The sequence below is a fragment of the Antechinus flavipes genome, chromosome 5, assembly GCF_016432865.1.
Source record: "Antechinus flavipes isolate AdamAnt ecotype Samford, QLD, Australia chromosome 5, AdamAnt_v2, whole genome shotgun sequence".
In the NCBI taxonomy this organism is placed as follows: Eukaryota; Metazoa; Chordata; class Mammalia; order Dasyuromorphia; family Dasyuridae; genus Antechinus; species Antechinus flavipes.
Genome location: NC_067402.1, coordinates 130,529,733 through 130,556,684, shown reverse-complemented (window position 1 = coordinate 130,556,684; position 26,952 = coordinate 130,529,733).

Below are 26,952 nucleotides of genomic sequence, written 5' to 3'. Positions count from 1 at the left end.
CCATAACCAGAAATTAGAGCTTTAACATTAGGCTGGACACTCAACTGATATTTTTATTTCCTCTTTTCCAAAAGTAAAAAAGGAGGGGCAAATTCTTTTCAGACCATGACTTTGTCTTCTCACTGGTCTGCCCAAAGTTCTTGGCCTTTTTCTCAGGCCTATACTTCTATTAGGCTCTCTAGTGATATAAGCCACCAAACTTTTATTTACTATGGTTTGAAACCAAAGAAAAGGAAAAACTGATACAATTTAGTTCTGTCTTTGGAAATTTAGCATGAATTGTTAATAATCATAAGCACAAGATTGTCTCAATGATAGCTTAGAGTCCCCAGTTTCAGGAAATCTCTAATCATTCTGTGAGGAGGTACATTCTTTCAGCTTTTGGTAAATATTGTGTATTTCCATCCAATTATTGTCATCTTCCTTTTGCACTTTCCCTTCATACAACTATATTTATTTAGACTCCAATCCCACTTAGGTACCCTATAAACTAATATTTATATTTCATTTTAATTATATTATATTCCATTTGATCCTTACTAAAAACCACATGAGGTAGCTTGTATTATTATCACCCATCCCTATTTTACTCAAGAAATTGAGCTTTGAGAAAAAGTGACTTGGCCATGTTCACACTAAATATGTGGGGAAAGAGACAAACACAGATCTTCTAAGTCCAATACTATTCTTATGTCACCTATTTGTATGAAATTAAAAAAAAAACACAACTTTTTATTCTTAGATTGGACTTAGATTTCATTGATGTGGGGGACTTCCAAGTAGAAACAATCCCTGATACACAACTTGTTTTTTCTTGCCTTGGGAGTCAATCAAGTTTAAAGGACTTGCCTAGGTTCATACAGCTAGTAAATTACTGAGGCTGAATTTGAACCTACATTCTGGGCTCTGTTGACTTCAGGGCTAGTGCTCCATCTACTTCTTCATCTAGCTTCCTCACAACTTGTTAGTTTATAATCTTAGAAAATTATCTAGGGCATTGAGAGGTTATATGATTTCCCTAAGATCCCAAAGGCAATATATGTTAAAGAGAAATAAAATGATTGGTCACTGGAACAGATTAGACACACATTATACAGAAGTGAGTAACCACAGTAATCTAATGTTTGACAAAACTCCTCAAACCCAACTATTAGGGTAGGAATTCACCATCTGATAAAAACTGCTGGGAAAACTTAAAATCAATCTGGCAGAAATGAGACATCTACCAGCTTCTCACAATGTATCAAAATAAGTTAAAAATTTGTTGAGAAACAAAAAAATTATATCATAAACAAATTAGGGAGACATGGAAGAAATTACCTGTCAGATCTATGGAAAGACGAATAGTTCGTGTGCAAACAAGACATGGAAAGGTTTGTGAATGTAAAATAGATAATTCTTTTATTATTTTAAATTAAGAAGTTTATGTACAAACAAAATCAATGTATCCAAAATTTGGACAAGTTTTTTAGGTTTTGATTTCCTCCACTCCTATCCTCAGCCCTGCCCTTTCTCTAATCTTCAGCCTCTCCCTCTTGACTGTTTGCTTCCTTATTACTTATAAATATGCTTATGTCCTCCATACTTAAAAAGGAAATACAAACAAACAACTCTGACCATCCTGCTAGATATTTCCTGATATTTTTCTATTTCTCAGTCAAATTCTTTGAAAAAATTGGCTCATTACCTCCATTTCCTCTTCTCTCACTTTCTTCAAAATTCTTGGAAACTTGACTTCCAAATATATTAGTAATTTCTTAATTGAAAAATCTAATGGCTTTTTCTTTGATTCTTATTTTCCTTGACTTCTTCCTAGCACTATTGATTAATTTCATCTCCCAAATACTCTGGCCTCTATGGTTTTATGAGGTGGCACAATGGGTAGAAAGCTGAGCCTAGAGTCAGGAAGATCTGAGTCCAAATCAGATATTTATGGCATGACCCTGGACAATTCACTTAATTTTTGTCTGCCTCAGTTTTCCCAGCTGTCAAGGGGGGTTAATAACAGCACTTTATTTCCTGGGCTGTAGTGAGGATCAAAAAAAATCATTTTTGTAAAGTGTGTCTTATATTGCCTAGCACATAGTAGCTATTTAACAAATGCTTGTTTCTTTCCTTTCTTTCCCTTTTGGTTCTCTTTCTATCTGCCATTGTTTCTTAAATTCTTTTACTGGACCATGGTCTAAGTTATGTTCCCTAATTATGGACATAGTTCAAAATAGTCTTAGACCCTCTTCTCTATTTCTTTTACATTCTCTCACTTCATAACCTCAGCAGGGCTTTTGGGTTCAATTATCATCTCTTTCCAGGGTATTTCCAGTCCTAATTTCTCTCCTGTTCTTTAGCATCACATCACTAATTGCCACAAATAAAACTAGATATCTCATAGGCATTTCATATTCAATGTGACCCAAAGAAACTTCATTATCTATACTAATATATCCCAAACCCATTTCTTGTCTGCTTTTCCCTATTTCTCTCAAGGACACCACCATCCTTCCAGCCACCCAAGTTCACAACCTCAATGTCAACACTCATTCATTGTATATTTCTACTAATCGGTCAGCAGATATCTTTATCTCCAAAACATGTCTTGTATTTGCCTTCTCTTTATTAACACTTCCTAGTGCAGGCTCTCACTGCCTTTTGCTGGAATATTTCAAAGGGATATCAACAAGTCTTTCCTGCTTCAATCCTCCCTACTCAAAGATACTCACTTAATTTCCCTTAAACATAGGTCTGACTGTGCCATACACATGTTCAATAAATTTCAATGGGGCTTAAACCTTCCACAATCTTTCCAGATTTACTAAACATTGCTCCTCACCACATCCTGTCATATTGATTTTCTTGCTGTTCATTGCACAGGACATTCTATGCCCATCTCCACACCTTTGCTCTGGATGTCCTCCATGCTCTTCCTCAGCACCTCAGCTATTTGGAATCACTCAGTTGCTTCAAGTTTCAGCTTAAGTATCAGTTTTTCAATAAGGACTTTCCTGGCTAGTGACTTTGTGTCCCATATTTTCTGTTATCTTATTTGCATGTGTTTTGTGTATGCCTACACAGATTAATGTATTCTCTTGCTCTTTGAAGTCAGAAAAAGTCTCGTTTTTGTCTTTTATCCTCAGACCATGACTTATACAAAATGGATATAATACAAATTAGAATATGATAAATGCACATACAGAGGTCAACTGAGGGAAGGAAGCTTTATAAATCAATTTAATTGAGTTATACCTCATCAAATCTCATTTTTTGTCCAGGTTTACATATTTATGACATTCTCTTAGACCTTTGTATTGCCATAAAGCAGTGTTGATGTTTTTATGCCAAATGTACAAACTGCAGGCAACAATATGCTACTAAAAACCCTCAATGATTGCCATCTTTGCAAAAACTTGTTGATTTTTGTCAAGGAACATCTTGCTCTTGGAAATATTTTTGACAGATGTTGAATTGTTGGTGCTTTTTCAAGCTGCAGAAAGAGTAAAAAATAAATCTTCCATGAATGCATCATTGTCAAAAAGTGCCAAAGGTTGCCATGATTGGTGGGTGTTGCTAAGAGTGCTAGTTGCCTTGGCATTTTGGAAGAAAAGAAGTAGAGCACAGTCTGACTCCTTCACATCTTTCGTTTTCTTCACAGTCTATAGTTTGAGTTGCAGAGTAACAGGGAATGCTAGATGGCATTGGGAATCTGTGACGTTTTTAGGGAAAAGTGTCCTTTTTCGGAAGGTATTCTCAGTCTTCTATCGGGATTGGAACAACTGCTAAAGGAATTTTATTTACTCCAGTACCTACTCTCTAGCTATCTCCTTATCTACCCTTAGGTATTCTTTTCTCATCTTTTCTCCACCACTATCTTCAGGAATTATGAACCAGGATTAAATCAGTCCTCTAATTTAGTGTATCAATCTATGCCCCACTCACCAACTCTGTGTCTTTCCAGACCAAAATACCCTTCCCTACTCTTGGTTTTTCTTTTTTGTATATCTCCTCCTTTAGAACACTAGTTCCTTAAGGGAAAGAACTGACTTTGCTCTTGTATTTGTATCTGGAGAGCTTATCATAAGATTTGGTATGTAAACCTAATACTTTTTCCATGCATTCATTGATTCATCCATCCATCCATTCATTTATTCATTGATTCTAGTGTCTTTCTGCTCCAATCCATTTTGTAACCTAGTTCCAGATTATGGTAAAAGAAATACAGTTCTTCAGACATAGACTATATCATGGCACTCCTCTGCTCAAATGCTTTCAATAGTTTCCTGAAATTTATAACATGTTTTCTTAATTGAGAGCTACATGAACTTTTTAAAAAAAATATTTTGATAACTGCATTTCAATATAATTGGTTTCCTTGGTAACCTTATGCATTTTATTTTAATTATTTAAAACATTACTCTGGTAAGAGGTCCATAGATCCAAAGGGAATCATTATATAAAAATAAATGTTTAAAAACCCTTGATCTGAGGGATAAAGTTGGAAATCATTAACTTTATAAACTGGGCCTCAAATCACTTATATAATCTCCACTGTCCCATGTAATAAAAATAATAGATATTTACATATTTCATTAAAAGTCTGAAAAACATTCATATAGATCATTTATGGTTCACAACCAATGCAGTCTTATTGTCCCATTTTATAAGCAAAGAAAAAGATACTCAGGGAGGTTTAGCGATTACTCATCACTAACTGGTCTAAATAATTCTATGGTACATAAGGTACCTCACACATATGGTAATAATTATGGCCTGAACTAAAATCTATTCTGTGTGCCCTGACTGGACTATTCTCTTCCACTCCTATCTTCCTATTCAGGTTCTACCTATCCATCAAAGCTCAGCTCAGAAAACTTTCCCTGACCATTATAATTGACAATGTAAGATATGAACTGAGTAATAGCCTGTAACAGTCACTTGATAATTTAAGAGTATAGAGGAAGTTACAGTAAAGCACTAAACCTGGAGTTTGGAAGAACGAGTTCAAATCCAATCTCAGACACTTAAATACATCTACATCTCTGCCTCAGTTTTCTTATATGTTAAGTGGGAATAATAATAGGACCTTTCTCTCAGGATTATTGTGAGATTAAAAATGAAATAATATTTGTAAAGTGCTTTGCAAAGGCACTTCAATGCTTAATAAAATGCTAGCTATTACTGAAGTACTATATAAATGCTAACTGCTGCTAATAAGTTTTTTGAAATTAACAAATAGGTTAACTTGTAAAACTTTATAAAATTGCTTGTTGAAAACTATCTTTATATGTATTAGAAAAGTAAAATACTATAAGATAAAGATAAGTAAAAACCCTCAAATAAATAAGTTAACTTTACATGTGCTGTCTTTTGCCCCCAGTGAGATTATAATTTCCATATTGCCCTAGCCCACTTTTCTGTGTCAGCTATCTTTTTGAATACTAACTGTATAATCAAACACAAAATAAACTGTAAACAAAGACAAATATTTAAGTCAAACTAACAGAGTGAATATGTCTAATGTCAAGGAATATGTGGAATCCCCTTGTTCCCTCATCTTTTTACTGAGGGAAGAGAGTTTTTTTTCACCACAACTTCTCTTGAACTGAGATTCTGGTATTTAATTGATTTTAGTGTTGCTTTAATTTACATTATTTTACAGTATGTATGTATTGCTTTCTTGATTTTTTAAAAACTTTTTTCCCCTCTGTATTAAAGCATAACTCTTGCTGTCTCTCATTATTTTTTTATTGTACAATAATATTCCATTTGTATTTGTGATTCAGTCTGACTCTTACTTTTTTGTTATTGTTGGGTTTTTGCAAGGCAATCGGGGTTAAGTGACTTGTCTGGGTCACTCAAACAGTCAGGAAGTATTAAGTGTCTAAGGCTGGATTTGAACTCAGATCCTCCTGATTCTAGTTGGGGAAGCTGGATGGCTAGAGCACCAAGCAGTCAGAGTCATATAGACTCTTCATGACCCTGTCGACCAAAGCATGTCAATGCTTCTATGTGTTTTTCTTGGTAAAGATACAGGAACGGCTTGCCTTTCCTTCTCCAGTGGATTAAAGCAAACAAAATTTAAGTGGCTTAGCCAGGGACACACAGCTAGTAAGTGTCCGAGATTGGATTTGAACTCAGGTCTTCATGAATCCAGACCCAGGATTCTATCTTCTGAGTCACCTAGCTGCCTCCTTGCATTGTATAAATTCCATCACAGATGGGCACCCATTTTATTTCCAGGTTTTTTGCTACAAAAAGTACTACTAGAAATATTTTGGTATCAATAGGATTTTCCCTCTATTAACTTCTGGACCTATGCCCAGTAGTGATATCATTGGGTCAAAATATATAAATAGCCTAGTAACTATTCTGAAGGATTTTCCTTGAGTAGTTCCCAAATGTCTCCAAAAAGATTGGAATGATTAACAACTTCACCAAAAGTACATTAGTATTCCTGTCTTTCCACAGCTCCTCTCAATTCTGATCATCTTCTTGCTTCTCTTTTCTGCTTCTGACTTGCCCCCATGATTTACCACTTCCACTATTCTGCTCCTTTGTTATGTATTGTCTTTCCTCATTAGATTTTAAGCTCTTGAAACTGGAGGACTATCTTTTTGCTTGTATTTGTATTCCCTGAGTTTAGTATTCCAGGTTTCAAATGAAGTAAGTACTTATTAAGACTTGTTAATAATAAGAACAATTCTATGGTATTTTAAACTTTGCAAAATACTTTACAACTACTCTTTCATTTAATTCCCACAATAATTCTAGAAAGGAAATGCTATATCCCTCATTTTATAGACTGAGGAAACTGAGGTAGACAGAACTTACATAACTTGTCCAGAGTCCAAGTTTGTGATTTGAACTCAGATATTTCTGCCACTGAGGGCAGCTTTCTATTTACTGCCACTTAGCTTTCTCCAAATTTCCCAAATCTCCAAAATTTTCAAATATTGACTCAGTTTGTCAATCAATTCATAAACATTTATTAAGCACCTACTATGGCACTGGGGATACAAGGGATACAAAGCACCATACTAAGCACTGAGGATACAAAGAAAAGCAAAAACTGTTCACATTCTCAAAGAGCTCACAGTGTTCACTTTTTATAATTTTTCTCATATTGTAGAATGTAGAATGAAAATTCAGAGGTTGTTTTGATTTGTATTTGTCTTATTAATAACTTGTGCATTCATCTCCATCTCCTGAGTTATTTCTTGCTTTTCTTCACCATCAAATTGATGTGAGTTTGTTGTAAGACTTTCATTCTTCAGGGCTTCACCTCCGTCTTGGCTTAAAATTAACCAGGGGAATTTGGGGTCATGAAATCCTCTACATTTCTACTGTGAACTCTTTGAAATCTCCTCTTCCTAAATCCAGGATGTTTGTTTGTCATAAGGCTTTGCCCAGGTTACCTCTCCTTCTCTAAGATGAATGCTGAGGTGAAAGAATTACCTTCTCCTGAAGCTCCTATCATTTCTACTTTAGTAACATTTTGGTAGAAACTCAGGTCTGGAGAAGCAGTTTTCCTTTGTCTTCTTTTTATCTCTAGTAGAATGAAGTTATTTCACAAGGCAAATACATTATTATGATCTTGTCTGAGAGCTCCCACTATTCTAGAGTAGATGTACATATATATTAATTTATTATATATATATATAATATACATTTGTACATATCACAATTTATGTTTATTTAGTACTTTATTGATTTCAAAGAATTTTACATGTGTTATCTCATTTTATCTTTATAACAACACTGAGTTAGGTGATATCTCCATTTTACAAGAGGTAAACTGAAGCTGAGAGGTTAAATGATTTGGTTGAATCAAATGTCCCTTAGATGACATTTTAATTCAGATTTAAAAAAAAAATTCTAAATTGATCTCTATCCATTGCAGTGAGCAGTAAGAGAATAAGGAAAGGAGATAAGGAGGAAAGAGAGAGAGAGAAGGGGGTGAAGTAAGAAAGAGAGAAAAAAGAAGAGAGGGAAAGAGAAAGGGGGAAAAAGGGAGAGAAGAGAGCAGAAAGGAAGAAATGCCATTGAACACCAGTGGTCTACCAAAATTACACGACCCCAACAAGCATTTGGGTAGAGTACAGAAGAAAAAAGCCATTCTAAGACCTTACACTTGAAGAACAATAGTGCTTCCACTTGTAACATACCTTATATTTCACTTTGGCAAAGAAAATATGTCAGCCATTGGCCTTCAAAAGCAGCCTTCGGATTCCAGCCATGAAGAAATCATTAAGGACAAGCTGTTAACTTAGAAACACACCCTGAAAAACCAGTTTGTTCCTGGGATAGGAACTTTGGCTTTGTTCTGAACTAATTGATTTCCAGATGATCTGGAAAGGAATTCTATTGCCTAAATTAGCCTTTTTTTTTTCTCTGTCTGTCTGTTTCTCTCTCTCTCTCTCTCTCTCTCTCTCTCTCTCTCTCTCTCTCTGTTTCTTTTTCTCTTTCTCTCTCTCTGTCTCTCTGTCTCTCTGTCTCTGTCTGTCTGTCTCTGTCTCTCTCTTTTTCTCTTTCTCTCTATCTCTCTGTCTCTGTCTCTCTCTCTCCCTCTCTCTCTCTCTCTCTCTCTCACACACACACACACACACACACACACACACACACACACACACACGAGACTATTCACTGAGAGCTGTTTCTTCTCTATTTCTTCTCATCTCACAATGGTCAGACATTTTCTCCCACTAACTTTTCCTTTATTCCTGTTTTATATGGAGTAAAGCCCTCTTCATGGATCCTCTCACATCTTAATTAGCAGATTTTACCCTCTTCATTCACATTCTCTAATCTTCAATTTCTCCCTCTCTACTAGAATCCTTCTATCTATGCTATCTTCAAACATGCCCATGATTCCTCCAACCTTAAGAAAACCTCATTTGACTTAACCTTTCTGCGCTAGGTGCTGTCCTATATAATTCTTCCCCTTTTTTGGTTAAATTAATTATATTAGATCTCTATTTTTTTCTCTTCTCAGAAATTTCTCACCTCTCTTATAGTTGTCTTCCAATATTATCAATCAACCAAAACTGCTCTCTTCAAAGATGTTCATGTCTTTATAACCAATTCCAATTAAATCTTCTCAAGCCCTCATCCTTCCAGACTTCCTTGCTGCTTTTGATATATGATTGCCATCTACCCCTCCCCCGGATATTTTCTCTTTTCTAGATTTTGGTGACACTACCTTCTCTTGGTTCTCTTGATCCGTAAGATCTCTTCTTTTCAGTCTCTTATGCAGGATATTCACTTAGATTGTGCTCACTAGCCATGAATTTCCTCAAGACTTTGTGATGGGTTTTCTTTTATGGATTCAGCTATCAACTCTATAAACAGAGAATTCCCAGTACTACATAACCAATCCCAATTTCTCTCCTGAAATCCAACCCCAAATCACCAACTTACCTTTTGGAATTTTCAAACTGGATTTCCTGTAGTAATCTCAAATTCAATACATGTGAAACAAAACTCTTTTTCTTTTTCTTCTGAACTTTCTCTCATCCCAACACTCCTACTGCAAGTGAAGATACCATCCTCTTCCCAATTGTCCAGGTTCACTTTAGTATTGTCCTCAGTTCCTCACTCACCTCATAAATCCAATTTTTGTTTACCTTCAAAGTACTTCTTGTTTATACCTCTTTATCTCCACTTAGACAGCATTTATCCTGGCAAGACACTTACTACCTCTTGCATGGACTATTGCAAAACCCTTCTAATGGTCCCTTTTACTCAGTTCTCTCCCCATTTCAATCCATCCTCCACTCAGTTCTAAAATGATTTTCCCAAAATTCAAATCTGACCATATCAGTCAATTTAGTTGTTCTATATTACTTCCTAAATCAATTACAAAATTCTCTATAAGGCATTTAAAATCATTCAAAACATCACTCCCTCCACTATTCTATACTTAGTTCCAATTTCCTATTTTGGCCATTTAATTTTCTCATTTCAGCATTTACATCAGTTCTGCCCCATCCATAGTATGACATCTCTCTTCATCTCTTTTTCTAATATCCATGGCTTCCTTCAACACTCAATTCAAATCCTTCCTCCTTCAGCAGCCCTTTATCTCTCTTAGCTGCTCCCTCTGAAATTGTTTTATACTTATAATATATATGTATAAATATATACATATATATATACACATACACATATCTTGATCATTTATAGTTCTTTCTATATTGCCTATTTCATGTATATGAGCTCCTTGGAATCAATTTTTTATCTTTCATTGTTTTCTCAGAACCTGGAGCAGTTCTTGGCACATAGGAAGCACTCAACGATTTTTTTTTTTTTACTAACTAAGCAGGAGTTATATGTTTGACAAATCATACGTAGTCACAGGATTATTTCTTTAGAGCTATAAGCAATTGCAGAGGTCATCTAGTCCAATCCCTTAATTGAATCAATTATATTCTAATCTTCTGATTTTATATATAAAATATATACTGAGTAAGTGAAAGATGGGATTTGACCCTGAGAGAAAAGAGAAATGAGCAGCAATATGGCAGTGAATAGAAAACTGGTCTCAATGAGGAAGACTTGTGGTAAAGCTTTGCCTGTGCTACCACATACTAATGATATGATGGATCTTAGGCAAGTTATGTGATCTCTCAATGCTCTTGGAAATTCTAAGTTGCATAAAAGATTATGATCTTCAGAACTAATGAAATCAAAAATCTGTTTTTTGTAAAGCACAAATACTTAATATGACTGAATATACTAAATATCATTGAAAAACACTATAGATAGTAGAAAGGTAGGTATAGCATACCTATAGTATTTTTCAATGATATTTAGTATAGCATACCTGCCTTTCTACTATCTATAGTATATAGTATATAGTATAGTGTTCTACTATCTATAGTATTTTTCAGTGATATTTAGTATCATAGTATGCTATACTGTATCAATTTCAATATAATTGGTGGCAAGATTGGTAGCACGAAAATAAATTAAAAATTAAGAGACTTGGATTCTAAAACAAGTTCTCCCTCTAGCTTTGTTAGACCCCCAAAAAGCTACTTAACTTCTAGTCCTTTAACAACTTTCTTAGCTAGTAAATGAATGAGTTAAAGTTACATATCTGATAAGATCCAACCCTAAAATGATAGATAAATAATTAACCTGGTAGCTGGCGCAGAAAAGGAATTTAACAAATACTTACTGATTGGTTATTGGTTTAATAATGATCTAATTATAAATTATCAGATAATTATGAATCATAAGATCATAGATTTAGAACTATAAGGGACCTTAGAGACCACTGGATAAAATACTCTCATTTTACAGATAAAAATAATAATGGATATCCTGCATTTTTGAAGTGCTTTGATGTCTGCAAAGCACTTTACAAACATCTAATTTTGTCCTCATAGCAATCATGGATGCAAAATACTATTATTATTGTTATTTTACATATGAGAAAACTGAGGCAAACAGAGCTGAAGTGACTTGCCCAGCATTTTGTTATTGTTGTTTATCCTTTGCTTTTGAAGAGGACCAATGACAACATAGGGTGATGTTTTGACTTGTCCATGAAATACATTTAAGTGAGGCAGCATGCACAGTCATCAGCCTTATTCTCTCTTCCAGCATCACAGAAGCTCAGAGGGAAGACAAAATTCAAGGGGACTGGTCTGGATGAGGATGTAGTGGATGCTCTTGGTATCTTTAATGTCTAACCAAGCTCCAAGTGCTCCATAGCACCTGCTTCAACTGCCTTCATGGATGCTGGAACAAATGATTCTCAGGTGTCCATTCTGCCAGGGAAAGTCTTTGCATGCTTGGGGATAGATACTCCCCAACTCATTGATGGGTTTGAGGTCAGTCAGTTACCCTCAACCTGGTTAAGCCTGTCTGTTGAGACAATTTACTGGAGCATGGCCATTGTGTATGCTACAACTTCTTGAGCAAAAGGTGAGGAGTGCCAGATGAACACCAAAACTGGATGAGCAACCCTGAAAAGTACACTCAGCAAGCCCTCACCCGAGAAATACTAGTCCTCCCTGAGCACTTCATATACACCCAGAATGACAGGGAAGTCTGAAGCTTGAATTGAACTTAGGAATTCTGGACTCCAGGTCTAGCACTTTAACCACTCTGGCTATAACACTATCCCAGAAACGGAGGTCAGGAGAGTTTACAGATTTGTCCAAGGTCATTCAGACATTAGGTCTCTGAAGCAGGAATTGAATCCAGATTTTTTTCAGTTCAAAATCACTTTATCCCACCATGTCATGCAACCTCTTTTAAATTAAAATAATTTATGGTTGAATACACTGCATCAAGTTATGGCTTTATAGCTCAGGAGGGAAGGATAGGGAAGGACTACTTCATTTTTGTGTATTTGAATACCCAACAATTAGCCTGCATCTGCATCTGGTGCAGAATAGGAATTCAACAAATGCTTGCTGATTGATACCAGGTAATTGCAACTCCAGAGAAATTCAGAAAATCTGGTTGACTCTTGCATATTCTATTCTATCTTCTGCTATTTTTTGGTCTCTATTACCATCTACTCTACCCCCAAATCTATGTGTCTCCTTCAGATTTGTTGGCTATGATTTGGGGCTCATGACAGCCTGAGGATTCATCTGGAGTTTATAACCAAATCATCTATCTGGCTGTTAAGTATGGTATCCTATGAGGGAGTGCTTGCATAAAATTGATTCATTCTTTACAGACTCATTAAAATGGGATGATCAGTACAGATTTCTAACTCCATCACTAAATCTTTACCCCATAATGAGAACAGAGAGTTACAATCCACCCAAGAGATAGATAGCTTATCACTTTCATGATCTACATATTGTTCACTTCTGGAAGAAATGAATACATCCTATGTTGTTTGATATCTTTCAATTTTAGAATTACCAGAGGCTTTCTTAGAGAAAAGTAAAATCTCCTGTTTCGGGAATGCCTGGCATAGTAAAAGCAAAATCTTCCCATCACTATTAGCACCAACCACCATATGTCACATTCCCAACCAATGATTCATAGATACTAAGGTCTAATATGGTCCAAAGCTCAGTAAGTCAATTTGGTTGGAGTGCTGGCAGATTTTGGGAGGGGACAAACAAGCAACATCTTGGCAGCAGCTGTGTTCCTAGGACATTGGAATATTCTTTTATTAGGTGGGAGGGCCCTTTCTTTCTTCATAGAGCTGTGGCTTTTTAGAATATGATTCATTTCAGGGGATCATTCTTGGAAACTCTCATGAAGGAACTGTACTGCTCTTCATCTTCATTAAATATTGGTAGAACAATAGCCCAGTAACCAGCTCCAGGGCATCCAGAAAGCATGTGTGTATGTGTGTGTGAGTGCATGTAAAAAACACAGAGAGATGGAGGCAGAAACAGAGAGACAGAGATAGACAGAAAGAAACAGATACTTACGCAGAGAGAAACAGAAAGATAAAGACAGACAGGAGAGACAGACAGACAGAAACACAGAGAGAGTCACATAGAAAGAAAGAAACAGAGACAAACAGAAAGAGACAGACACATACACAGAGGCAGAGAAACAGAAAGATAGAGACAGAGACACAGAGAGACAGACACACACACAGAGAGAGAGAAAGAAAGAGACAGAGACAAACAGAAAGAGACAGACACAGAGACACACACAGAGAGAAAGAAAGAAACAGAGACAGAGAGAGACAGAAACAGAGAAACAGAGACAGACAAAGATGGAGTGATAGAAAGACACACACAGAGATTAGGTAATGGATTATGCAAGACTGTGCCTCCTATCACTGGTCCAAAGTTACATCTTTCTCTTGAAAGACAGATTTGCCCAGACTGCCAGACACTTCTATATATTGTGATTAGACTATTTAACTTTATCACTAGTTCCTACTTGGAACAGTGACAGTGACAGCACTGCCCACTCCAGTTCAATCGATAGCACAATCACTGAGTTGTTTTCAGTCATAGTGTGGTTTGCCCAAGTCCATCTACACGCATTTGTGCTACCTAGCAAACGATGAATAAATCTACACTCTATTGTCAAATAGTCCCTAGGACCATAAGGACAAAAAGGGAAAGCTAACCAAAACTGCATTAAAATAATTCCTATTTTCAAAGAAACTGCAATTTAAGAGGAATGGTGTTAATATTAAAGTTTATGGCAAACAAATTTAATGTAGAAGAGAATTAGAAGAGAAACCAGTAAACAGAAGGGGGTATCTTTACAGAAAGTTTCTCTTATTTGTAATGTTCTAGAAAATAGATGCAAATTTATAAGTATAAGAGTTTTTCTCCAATTAATAAATGATCAAAATATATGAACAGGTAATTTTTAGAGAAATAAATTAAAGTTATCTAGAGTCACATAAAAATCTTCTAAATCACTAGTAATTAGAGAAATGAAAATTAGACAATGCTATGGTTTTACTTCACATCCATTGGATTGGTGAAATTAATAAAAATGGAAAATGATAACTACTGAAGGGACTTAATGCATTGCTAATGGAACCATAAACTTATCCAACTATTTTGGAAAGCAATTTGGAACTCTGCCCAAAATACTGTTTGACCTTTGATCCAGTGATTTTTCTATTAGGTTTTTGTCCCCAAAGAGATCAAAGAGGATCCATGTATACAAATATATTTTGGGCAGAAACAAAGAATTGGAAACTGAGGAGATACCTATGAAGTGGGGAAAGGAAAGCAAGTTATGATAAATGATTGTGATGGAATATTATTGTGTTATAAGAAAAGATAAGGTAAATGAGTGGAAAGACTTAAATTAATTGATAAAGAGTGAAGTGAACAGAACCAGAACAATTTATACAATGCTAACAATAGTATAAAGACAGACAACTTTGAAAGACTAAGGGACTCTGATCAATACAATACTATACTATAATTCCAACTATAATTCCAAAGAATTCATGTTGTAACATAACTCCCACTTTAAAAAAATAACAGCAAGGTAATTAAATTATATTTGTTTTGCCTAACTATACATGTGGGGTTTTAGAACAGAGGGACCCCATGCCTCCTATGGTGAGAGTTTTCATGCTTTTTTTTTTTCAATAGTGGGAGAAAAAGAAGTGCTAGCAGGTTGTAAGTGTTAAATTCTCATAAGGGTTATGGTTAGAGGCTGATGGAAAAGGGTTTAACTACTTTGTGATCATCATCTGAATTGGCTCTTTCAAACCACTGTTTAGAGACTCTTGGTCTAGGATCTCAATATTGAAAACAAATTGTTTTGGAGTGATTAGCTGTCGTTTTAATTTATCTTATTTAAGATGAGGGGCAGCTAGGTAGCATAATGATTAGAGTGCCTGACCGAAAGCTAGAAAAGCTTCTTCTCTGAGACATCTTCCCGAGTTCTAATCTGCTTCAGATACTTAACTATGTATCTCTAAGGAAGTCACTTAGCCCTATTTGCCTTAGCTCCTCATCTGTAATATGGACAGGAGGAGGAAATGACAAACCATTGCAGTATTTTTCACCAAGAAAATCCCAAATGGGATCACAAAGAATTGGGTGACTGAAAAGACTGAACAATTTAAGATGAACAGATTATTATTTTTTGGTTTGTGGCCATTATTAAGCACATGTTTAAAAAAGTAATTTGGAAATGCTGGTTTAGATTTAACTTTTCTTCTAATTTAGCAATCTCTATTGCCTACAACAGTCTTTCACATAGTTGGAACTGTAAGAGACTAAAGCAAAACTCAAAGGAGATTACACAGCCTTGTGATGCAAAAATGCCAGATGAGGATAGTGACTGCAACAAATGAAAGCCCAATTGAACAAGGATGCCCAAATCAACTTCAGGAATCTTATCTATGGCTTTTTACATATTTAAAGCCAACAATCTGCAATAATTGAGTAATGAACTTTGTGCCACTTCCTCCTCTTCAACATTCTCCCATTCCTCCTCCTTTATTTTCCCTTCTTCCTCTTTCCTTCTTTTTTCTAGATCCCTTTTCTCTCTTTCCTTTTTTATACTCCTTCCTTATCCTTTTCCCTTCTATTTCCTCTCTAATTTTTAGATTTTTCTTCATTTGCTGGCTCTTTCTCCTGTGCCAACAATAGCATATGTTCCAATCTTGAAATAGTCTTTCCTTGACCCTATTATCTTTTCAAGTTAAATGCCTTATGTTTTCTTCCCTGAACATCTGAACTTTTCAAAAGCATAATCCATACTCACTGCTTCCACTTCTTCACCACCCACCCATTTTGTGATTTATTTCAATTTAGTTCAGCACCCTTCCGACAAAGTATTCTTAAATTCTTCTCTTCTAGGTAATTAATTCCTTTATTGTCAAATACAATAATCTTTTCTCAGATATCACATCCTTGACCTTTCTGCAACATTTGATTCTGTTCTAGGTTCACTCTCTTCTCTAGGTATTTGGGACACTGCTCTCTTGTTCTCCTTTTTGAGCAATATATTTTACTTTCTTTTGCTGGATCTTCTTTCAGGTCACACTCACTAACCACAGGTGTCCCAAAGACTGTGTCTTTGGCCCTTTTCTCCCTCTATGAGTATATGTAAATGTAGCTCCATGCATATGTGTATATAATGTGTATGTATGTATTGTTTGTACATTGACCCTCAATTAAAATGTAATCTCCTTGAGGGTAAGAACTGTTTTTTGCTTTCTGTGTATCCCTGTAGCTTACATAATATCTGCTTAACGAGGGCTGACAAATATTTACTAACTGATTTCTTTTCTTTTTACATCTCATAAGGTCTAGATCATCTGACCTAGTCATGGAATTTTTTTGGACTTCAGCTACAGGATGACCCTGGCAATAGTCATCTTCTCCCCAGGGAAGAATGCTGTTACTAAAATCCCCTCCCTCTGGTCAGCTGATGCTTGAAGAGGAAACTCAGAAATGCATACCACCAAGTAACTACTCAGGCCTGAAATAGCCTTTTCTCAGGATCTCTATTCCAGAGCTTTTTAAATTTTTTCCACTCACAACCCCTTTTCACCCAAGAAATTTTTATGTGACTCTGGGCATATAGGTAAAAATAGGTCCATAAATCAAACATTTACTGATAATAATTCATAATTGAGCAGCCCCCACATTCAGTTACATGACCCCATAGAGGTTTATGACCCACAGTTTAAGAAGTTGAACTCTATTGAATGACCAAACTCAGGGAAGGAAAAAGCAAGAATGAGGATGGCATTCAAGTATTCAGGCTCCCCTACACAAGCATATGGCCCTCTGTCATAACTTCCAGGGAGGAAGGAAGGAATGGAAACAAATCCATCCTTCATACATATGACATAATCTTCCTTGTGCATGGCTTTGAACATGTTATTCCCCTGTGCAAAAACATTTAGCAAAGTGTATCATTCCCCTCTGTATAACAGATATGATTAAAACTTCTTAGACTGACATTTCAGGTTCTACTCAATCTGACTTAATTCTTCTTATGTTGTTTAAAATATTCTTCTCCATGCACTCTAGCATACTAATCATTCCTCAGTTTTTCCCTGGTCTTTTCAGCCTTTAAGAATTAGTGTACCTTGTCCTCCATTCTTAGAATAGTTTCTCCACATTCGTCTCTTGACAATCTCTAGACATGGTGTAGGAGTCACTTTCCTATTTTACCCTGACTTCTGGCCACCTGTGCATTAATGTCTTTTCCCCAAAAAACTTATTTTATTTAAAGAAACATTAAGAAAAAAGAAAAACAGAAAAAGAATACAAAACAAAATGAAACAAACAACAAAAAAGAGAACATTGTCATGTGCTCAGCAGAACATCAGGGAGGATTCAAAACATATAACAACAAATATCTGTTCAAGAAAGTATATATATTAACAAAAGAAATTAATTCATGAGGGTCCATCTTTTTGTTACTTAATTGTAAATTGTCCTTTCGTTCTCTGCTGCACATCTTTTTTACTTTATTCTTTTTCTCCCTTTATCCCCCACCCCCACCCTCAAGCAGGCTATAATTAAGAAAGGACATATTTATATATACAAATGTAAATATGTGCATATACACACACACACACACATACACACACATCCCCACAGATAGACACATATCTTTCCTATCCCTGCTGACCCTTTGCTTTAATTCTCCTTCTAACTTGCCTTGTTATTACTTAACCTCCTTCCACACATGATCCCTCTCTTGTTTTCTTCCCTTATCCTTTGCTTTCCTGTCCCTACCCACTTATTTCTTTATAGATTTTGGAGAATGCTATACCCTTCATAGTATATATGTAGTGTTGCTTATTTAACCGTTCATTGCTGATGTGAGTAGGTTTTCTGAACTACATGCCTTCCTCCCCCCTCTAATGGTTCTGTGTGTATTATTCCTATGTATGTTATAAATTTCCCATGTAAAAAAACAATCAACAATTTATCAATGTTGAGTTTGTTGGAACTGATCTTTGATGTTGGGCCTTATATGCTAAATTTTCTATTAAGTTTGGGGTTGGTTGATAGAAAGTCATGAAAATCTGCAAGTTCATTAAATGTCCAATTTTTCTCATTCAATATTATAGATAACTTTGCTGGATATGATATTTTTGGCCACAGGCCTAGTTCTTTTAATTGTTGGTAAATATGATTCTAGGACTTGCAGTCTTTTAGTGTTGCTGCTGCTAAGTCTTGTAAAATTCTAATTGTAGCTCCAGTGTATTTGGATTTTTTTGTTTGTTTCTTGCAAAATGTTCTCTTTGATCTGGGATTTTTGAAATTTGGCAATAATGTTCCTATATGTTTTCCACAAAGGATCTCTTTGGGATGGTGATCTTCCTGGGTTTTTCGACAGATCTTCTTGGATTGTATCAGGAGGACCCCTGTTCTATCCCAAGTCTTCTTGATTTTTCTTGAGTCTATGTTTGCCCTGAGGCACAAATTTATTCTATTTGTGGAGGAAATTAGGAGAGGATGAAATTTATCAACCTATCCTCCATCTTCCCAGAATTCTCCCCACCTGTGCATTATTGAAGGTTGTCCTCCAATATTTAAAACATTCCATCTCCACATTTGCCTCTTGATGCCTTTCTCTTCCTTTCGAACATAGCTCAGCTACCTCAGATGACACATCTTCAACAAGCATTCAATTAAACAAGCTTTTACTGATCACTTTGTGCAAATATCTGTGGTAGGTGTTAGAAACACAAAACCAAAAATGAAATGGTCTCTGGCATTTACTTTCTTTTAAGAGGTGGAAATATGGCACAGGTTAAATATTCAAAGATTCTGATTGTTGTGGTGATAATACGATTAGAGGAAATAGTGAAAGGTTTCAGGTAAGATGTAACAGCAGAGCTGAGATTTTAGGGTAGGTGGGGATTCCAAGAGGTAGGTGATTAAAAAAAAGAGAAATGCCAGGTCTAGGAAGCAGTCTGGCTAAAGAGATAGAGGCACACATTCATTCCAAAGCTCATAGAACATTTTATTCAAAATTACTTGAACTTGGAATGACAGGAATGAATATACAGATGTTAATGTCATAATAATGTGGTCATTGCTCTGTATTGTATTTTAAAAATATATTTTCACAGTATTTCTTTATTTAGAATAGTGGTGTCATTATTCCAAAATATATTAATTTTGATAGGTTAAAAATATAAGAAAAAATGTGAGTCATGGTATGAGAAGTTCAACATACCATGCAAAGGTTTGTCTCTGTGTAAACAACACACCCTTATGAAAAGAGCAGAAAACACAAGAAAAAAGCCTCAGAGGGAAGAGGAAAAGCCCAACAGAATAAGGAGTTCAGTAAGATATCCAGTAAAGAGTCTGTTATCAATTTAAAGTGCAAACAGCAGGGAAGAGAAATCTTCCAAGATGACCTACAATTTCCATATCCTCAGGAAGCTAAACATAATCATCATCACCATCATTTCATGTTCCCCTCAGGAAAGCCTACTGACCTTTTGATAGGCTACTTGGACTACCCTGGCCTCCTCACTGAAGCACACACTAACCTTTCTCTTTTTCCCATGAAGTAAATCTAAAGAAGTGAACCATGTGTAGTGATAGAGGTGTTATTTCCATGTATAAGCACATTTACATGTACATATGGGGAGAAATATTAATTTAGAGAGAAAAAGAAAGGAGGAAGAAGAAAGAGAGAAAGAAAAAAGAAGGAAAAAGAAAAAGAATGAAAGAAAGAACAGAGGAAAGGAAGGAAGGAAAGAGACAGAAAAAGACACAGTATTTTAGGACATCAAATCTTGCCTTTGATCTCCATTAAGTGACCTGGGCAAGTCACTTAATTTGTCCATGCCCCAGGCAGTTCCCTAAAACCATGCTCCCAATAGATATTATCCTCAATTCTTCACTGTTACTCCCCATATCCAATTAGTTGTCAATTCCTGTTATTTCTACCTTGTAAAATCTCCCCTGTATACTTCCTTCTCTCTCCTGACACTGCTCCCAACCCTAGAGTGGGCTTCTATTCCTTTATCACTTGGACTATTACAAGATTCTGCTGGTAAGTCTTGCTTTGTCTCTCTTCACTCCTGACATCCATCTTCCACTAGACCATCAAATTGACCTTCCTAAGTAGTTTGAACCATATTATGTTCCAATTAAATAAATTCCAGTGGCTACCGATTAAGTGCAGAATCATATAAAAGCTCTTTTGTTTGGCTTTTATTATTGGGGTCCTTCTGACTTTCTCAGCGTTCTCATAACTTACTCCCCTTCATATACTTGAACTCCAAAGACAATGGTATTCTTGCAAGACCTTAGACAAGATGTTCTTATCTTGTTTCAAGCATTTCCACTGGCTATCTCCATGCATGAAACTATCCCTCCTCTTATTTGCCTCCTGATTTCTCTGAAATATCAGCTAAAATCTCATCTTTGGCAATGTTTTTCATAGGCACCTTAAACTCTAGTCCCCTTCCTCTGAAATGATCTCCAATTTATCCTGTATATAACTTGTTTGATATGTTTGCCCTTCATTATATCCTTAGTTTTTTTTTTTTTTTAAGCACAGTTTCTGATGTATAATTAATGCAAAATAAATCCTAGTTGACTGACACACTGATTGAAATAATGAATATTGAACTTTATAAATCAGGAAGAACCAAGTTCAAATTCCATTTGAGATTCTGGGTATGTAATCCTAGGCAACTCTCTTACCCTTAGTTTCCTTATCTAAAAAATGCATTGAAGAATTTTAGGACACCCTGTACAATAGAAATTATTATTGTTACCTAATGGTTTATACATAATGTTGCAGTACCAACAAAGACACAGGGGTGATAATTGTTTCATAAATAAAAAGTATAGAGAGGTAGATTTTGAGGTTAAAAAAACTTCAGGTATATTTGGATATTTCAATGGATTCATGTATTCTCACAAAAATATGGGCACTACTTTAAACCCATTCTAGTCCAAGGGAGATCTACATTGCTTCTGCTTAACTGGGATACTCAGTTCCTCCCACAACCTGATTCATAGAATCTCTCTGCCTGTGAGCTCCCAATCTGTGTCTTCTCATTCTAGGTCATGGTGAGTCACTCTGCTGCTGCATTTGGCTCTTGTGAATCCAAGCCTAGTCCCTAAATAATCTGTGTTAATGACATATATGGAGAAGAGGAGGTAGGTTAGTTTGGCCAGATCATAGAGTGGGAACTAATGTATAATGAGACTGAAAAGATAGAGAACTAAGCCAAATTGTTCAAGGTTTTAAAAGAGAAGTTTGCACTTCATTCTAGAGACACAGGGGAGTCAATAGGGTGTCTGGAGCAAGGAAGTGATACGGCCAGTGTTGTACTTTTGGAATATCACTCCAGCAGCTGCGTGAGAGACGGATTGTAAAGGGGAGAGATGGCAGGCAATACTTTTAAAAAATGTTCATAAAGAATGAAAAGTTGTCAAATTTTTAGAAAGCCAAGAGGAAGATTTAGAATAGATGACATCCTCAACTTTAATTAGTGCTAAAGCAAAAACTGGCTAACTTTACGAACCTCCTTGCCTGAATGATTTATATTGTTTTAATAAAGTAGGGCTAGGGTACAGTTTGAGAAACCATCCAATATCTTGAGTTACATGAGATCAGGCAAGATTGCAATTTATTTAAAAATTATATTTTATTTGGGCAAGAATTTGACTTCTTGGAAATCTCACAATGTTCCTTTGACGTTATGCTCTTTCCCCTCCTCTGAACTACGTGTTTGGCTTTTGTGCCCTCCTTATCTCTTCTAAACTCAGAGCCTGAATTACTCACAGTTCTTGCAGCTGTACCAAGGCCCTTTCCCAGCCTGGCAGACTTCTCCATGGAATTTGAAATCCATGCCTTAGTAAACTTTCTTTCCCCCCCAACATTAGTAGTGATGTCACACTCAAAGCCTTTCCCAGCCCTGAGTTAACCCCTTGGGTTTTAATTCATTTTATTGTTTGTCTCTCTGTCTCTCTCTGTCTCTCTTTAATTAGTCTGGATTTATTTTTTCATTTATAAAATTTTATACATAATAAACATCATCCAAAATGATCATTTTCATATACATACCACAATAGAAAAGGTTTCATATGAAAGTATGGATCTTTAGCAGCTCACTTTTTTTTTTAACATATATGATAAATTCATATTACTTTTAAAACTTCTACTTGTTTGCAATTTTTTCTGGCCTTCCCTCTGTTCTCTTTGGTGTATTTCAAAAAACTATGTTTCAAAGATTCTCTTTTCTTTTTATTCTCTTTCCTTTCCTTTTAAAATGGCATTCTTATCCCTAGTTCCCTTCTCCCATATCTCTTCCCCACCGAGAGAAAAGAAAAAAACAAAAATTTTTGCAAGAAATATGCAGTCAAGCAAAACCAAAATACCGACATTAACAGTGAATTAAAATGTTTGTCTCCTTCTGCAACTTGAGCTTTAAATCTTTTCAAAGTTTTGTTTTATTGTATAAATTATTCTTCTGGTTCTGTCTACTTTCCTCTTATTATTTTATACAAGTCTCACAAGTTTCCCTAAAACTCTTTTTTCTTCTCTTCTTATGGTACAATAATAAGCCATCATATTTATATATCACAGTTTGTTCATCATTGTTGTTGTTTGTCCTTCATTTTTGAAGAGGGCCAGTTACATCATGGTATACTGTCTTGACTTGCCAGTGAAATGAATTTAAGTGAAGCAGAGTTTCACTAGGCAGTCAGCCTCATTTTCTTTTTCCAGAATCACCAAAGTACAGTGGCAAGAAAAAAATATGGACAATTGGAAATGGCTCTGGCTGCAGTGGATGAACTTGCCATCTTTGATGTCTGACCAAGCACTAAATGATCCACGTTGTTATGGAGAAAAATTCCCTGAAAAAAAAACAATACTGGGCAGTTAAGTGGCACAAAGAGTCAAGAAGACCTGAGTTCAAATTCGACCTCAGAAACTTAACCTGAGCAAGTCACTTAATTCTGTTTCCCTCACTTTTCTCATCAGGAAAATGAGCTGAAGAAATAAAAGGAAAAGCTTTGCCTTTTGGTATCTTTACGAAAAAATAACCAAAATGGGGTCACAAGAAATCAATATGATGACCAATGTCTGCAAAAATTATGCTTTCTTTTTTTAAGTTCTGGGCACACAATAAATTTCCCTGAAATCAGGGAGATCTAGATTCAAATCTAGCCTCAGACTCTTAACACTTACTGGCTGTGTGATTCTAGGTAAGTCATTTAACCCCAAGTACCTCTTTGATAACTATGTTGTTAATCTATGTTCTTTTATCCAGTTCCCTTTTTTCTTCATTAAAATGTCTTAATAGAGGCGAGCTTAGAGTTGGTTTAATTGTATGCCCTGTAGTATCATTTTTATTCCTCTAATTTTGAGTTTATTTTTATCTTTTAATAAATGGATGATTGTTCTGCACACAGATAGGTGACTTCCACACAAGCAATCAATTGTATTTTGTCAAGATATAACTGATTTCATTTTTGTGCTATTATTAAATCCAAGAGTCTTAGACCTTTAAGACTTAGTATTAGCAAGACCAGAGTCTCTTTATGAAGATAGGCTTTGGAGTCTTATATATTGCAGTAATCATTTTATCACATACCAGAGCCACCAGTCAGCCCATAAAGGCACAGTCAAAGATAATCAATATTCACTTATTCTGTTGCATTTTGGCAATTATTCTCTTGTTTTTGTCCTAAACTTTGTATGTACCTTGCTATCTAGCATTTTATTATGCATATAAGCAGTTGGCAAAAATTGGCTGCAGTTAGGTGCCACAGTGGATAGGTGCCAGACCTGAAGTCAGAAAGACTTATCTTGAATTAAAATCCTGCCTCAGATACTTACTTTGGCAAGTCACTTAACCTGATTTACCTCAGTTTCCTCAAATGTAAAATGAGCTGGAGAAGGAAATGACAAAGTACTTCAAAATCTTTGCCAAGAAAACCCCAAATATAATCACAATGATCCAAAAATGACTCAAATGACTAAACCACAAAATTGGCTGAATTTAGTTAAATTATCTTATGTTGCATATTGGCATCTGTAGCTATGAAAAAACCTGAGAAGATATAATGGTGAATGGATCAAAGGGAGGGAAGAAAGAAAAGAAATAATTTATATATAAATATTATAGTCACATAATACTTTATACAGAGAGTATTTTATATAATACCTAATATGTTCCAGATCTTGAGCCAAGCACTTGGAATCAAATATTTTAAAAGCTAGAAGAGATGTTAGAAGATATCTAGAGGAAACTGAGGCATAGAGATGCTAACTAACTTGTCCAAGATGATCCAGAAAAATATTGGATTAACTATTAGTAATAATGTCTTTTGTCTTCATGAAAACACTACAACCATCATCGATAGTGGCAGCAGTAGCATCTTGTGAGCCTCATTTGACACAATAATCCTTTCATTCCTTATAAGAATGATTTATTTTTATCTCATCAGAGGCTCTTCTCAATGAAATTCTGATAATTCAAAGGTAGCTCATATTTGATAAAGGGAATATAATGGGGAAAGTGTTATAGGACTAAAGATGAACAAAGATCTTGACTTGGGAAACATTTTATATGATGAAAAAACACTGGATTTGGAGTAAAATATTCATTTTTAAGGTTAAAGTAATGTTAAGAATGATCCATTCCTACTCTCATTTTATGAAGTAAAAAGTGAAACTCATTGAGTTGAAATGACTTGTCTCAGGTCAGCAAACTACTTTACAGAACTTATGTCTTCTGAAGCCTAGATCAGAAAAGCTCAACTTTTAAGCTATATTGCCATATTCTAAAACAATTTTTGAGAATATAAATACATTTCCCCTACTAAGTAGAGAAAAAGTAAAGCCAAAAATTATGTTAAGAAACAATAAGAATCTTCCTATCAGATAATTCATATTGCAAAATTTGGACATTCAATATTCAAAAGCATAAGTTAAGCTTGTTAAATAGCTACTGTATTTGACAAAACAAGCAACACTTGGGACTCAATGTTGGATGCTGAAAAAAAAAAATCTTCAGATTCTTGCTCTGGAAGTGTGGCCTGAAATTTTCTCAAGTGTTTTCCAATCATAAATTGAGACAAGACTCTTTTATCCCATAGTCTCTCAATTTGTATTCATGTTATTCATATCTTCCAGCATGCTATTTGGAAACTTGCCAAAACACACAGGCTCACAAACAGTGTGTATGTATATGTGTATGTGTGTGTGTGTGTGTGTGTGTGTGTAAGAAATAAAATATTACCAACAAAAATGCAAAGAAACTCATCTCTACCAAGGCAAAATTTCATATTTCCCAAGACCTTGAAGACTATAAAAGTGAAACATCAGAAGAAGTAGAAATAGCTGATAATTAGTTCAGAAGAGGAGACATAAAACAAGACTGAATATGGCAGAAGAATATATTCAGTGAAGTTTCAGAAATCTCCTTGATATATTAGTGTATAATAGTATATGTTAAGATCAGAAATTTTAGTAGATCCCCTTGTTTTAATAAAATGCTAAATATGGTCTTAGTGTACTTACTTCTCACAAACAAAAGCTAAGATGGTACCTTCCATAAGACTCAGTAGTTCACTAGTCTATGGCAGTAAACATTACTATAGTTTATTTGTTGTATAAATAGATGATACTTTAAAATTTAATATATAAAATATATTAATTTTTGAGGAAATTAGGTGATATTAAATAAATACTTATATCCCTTAATCAGTATAGTAATTTTAGATTTGTGTTGGGCAATCTTTGAATGTATTGAATAAATTTTAAATTTTTTTAATACTTCCTTTTCATTTTCCCTCAGAGGGAAAAAAAAAACTTTTTTTTTTAATGGCTATAACTTTTCCATGAATTTTATATCTTCTACATTAAAAAAGAATCAGACTTCACATGGACTTAAGTTATTCAAATGATGGAGTATTTCTTTCTAGACCTGATAGAAAGAGCCACTAATCTATTACTCAACAAACAAATGCTGGTTGTGCAAATGCTTGGGATTATAAGGATAGACTTTAAAAAAAAAAAAAAAACCTTTCTACTCCAAGGAACTTCATTCAGATTTGCTTTAGAGATGTGATATTATGGGCATGCAAAGCTGGAACTGATATTGTCAAAGAATTAAAAGAAGAGAAAGAAAGGTGGATATGGCTTTAATAACTTTAGGCATAAAGAAAGGAATGAAAACCTGTAGTTTCAATGACCCTGTAGGTCATTTTCATGCTATCTCATCCAGTCAGTTAAAGAGACACTTGCAGAGATAAAACAAAAGTCTATTCCAATGAACAGTCCAGTCATCCATAAATTTCTAAGATCCAGAAAGAAACTTGGAGATCACTGAGCCCAGGAATCAGCATTTTATAACTGAAGAAAATAATGCAGAGACATTAAGCAACTTGTCCCTAGCCATGCAATGACAGAATTTGAACAACAAAGATCAGATCTCAGTCTCTTTTACTACACCAAGCTGTTATTTTATATTAATTTTCTTCTGAAATGTTGTGGGTCAAGCTCCATGAATGAGTCACTTCAGAGTTCTCTTTATTT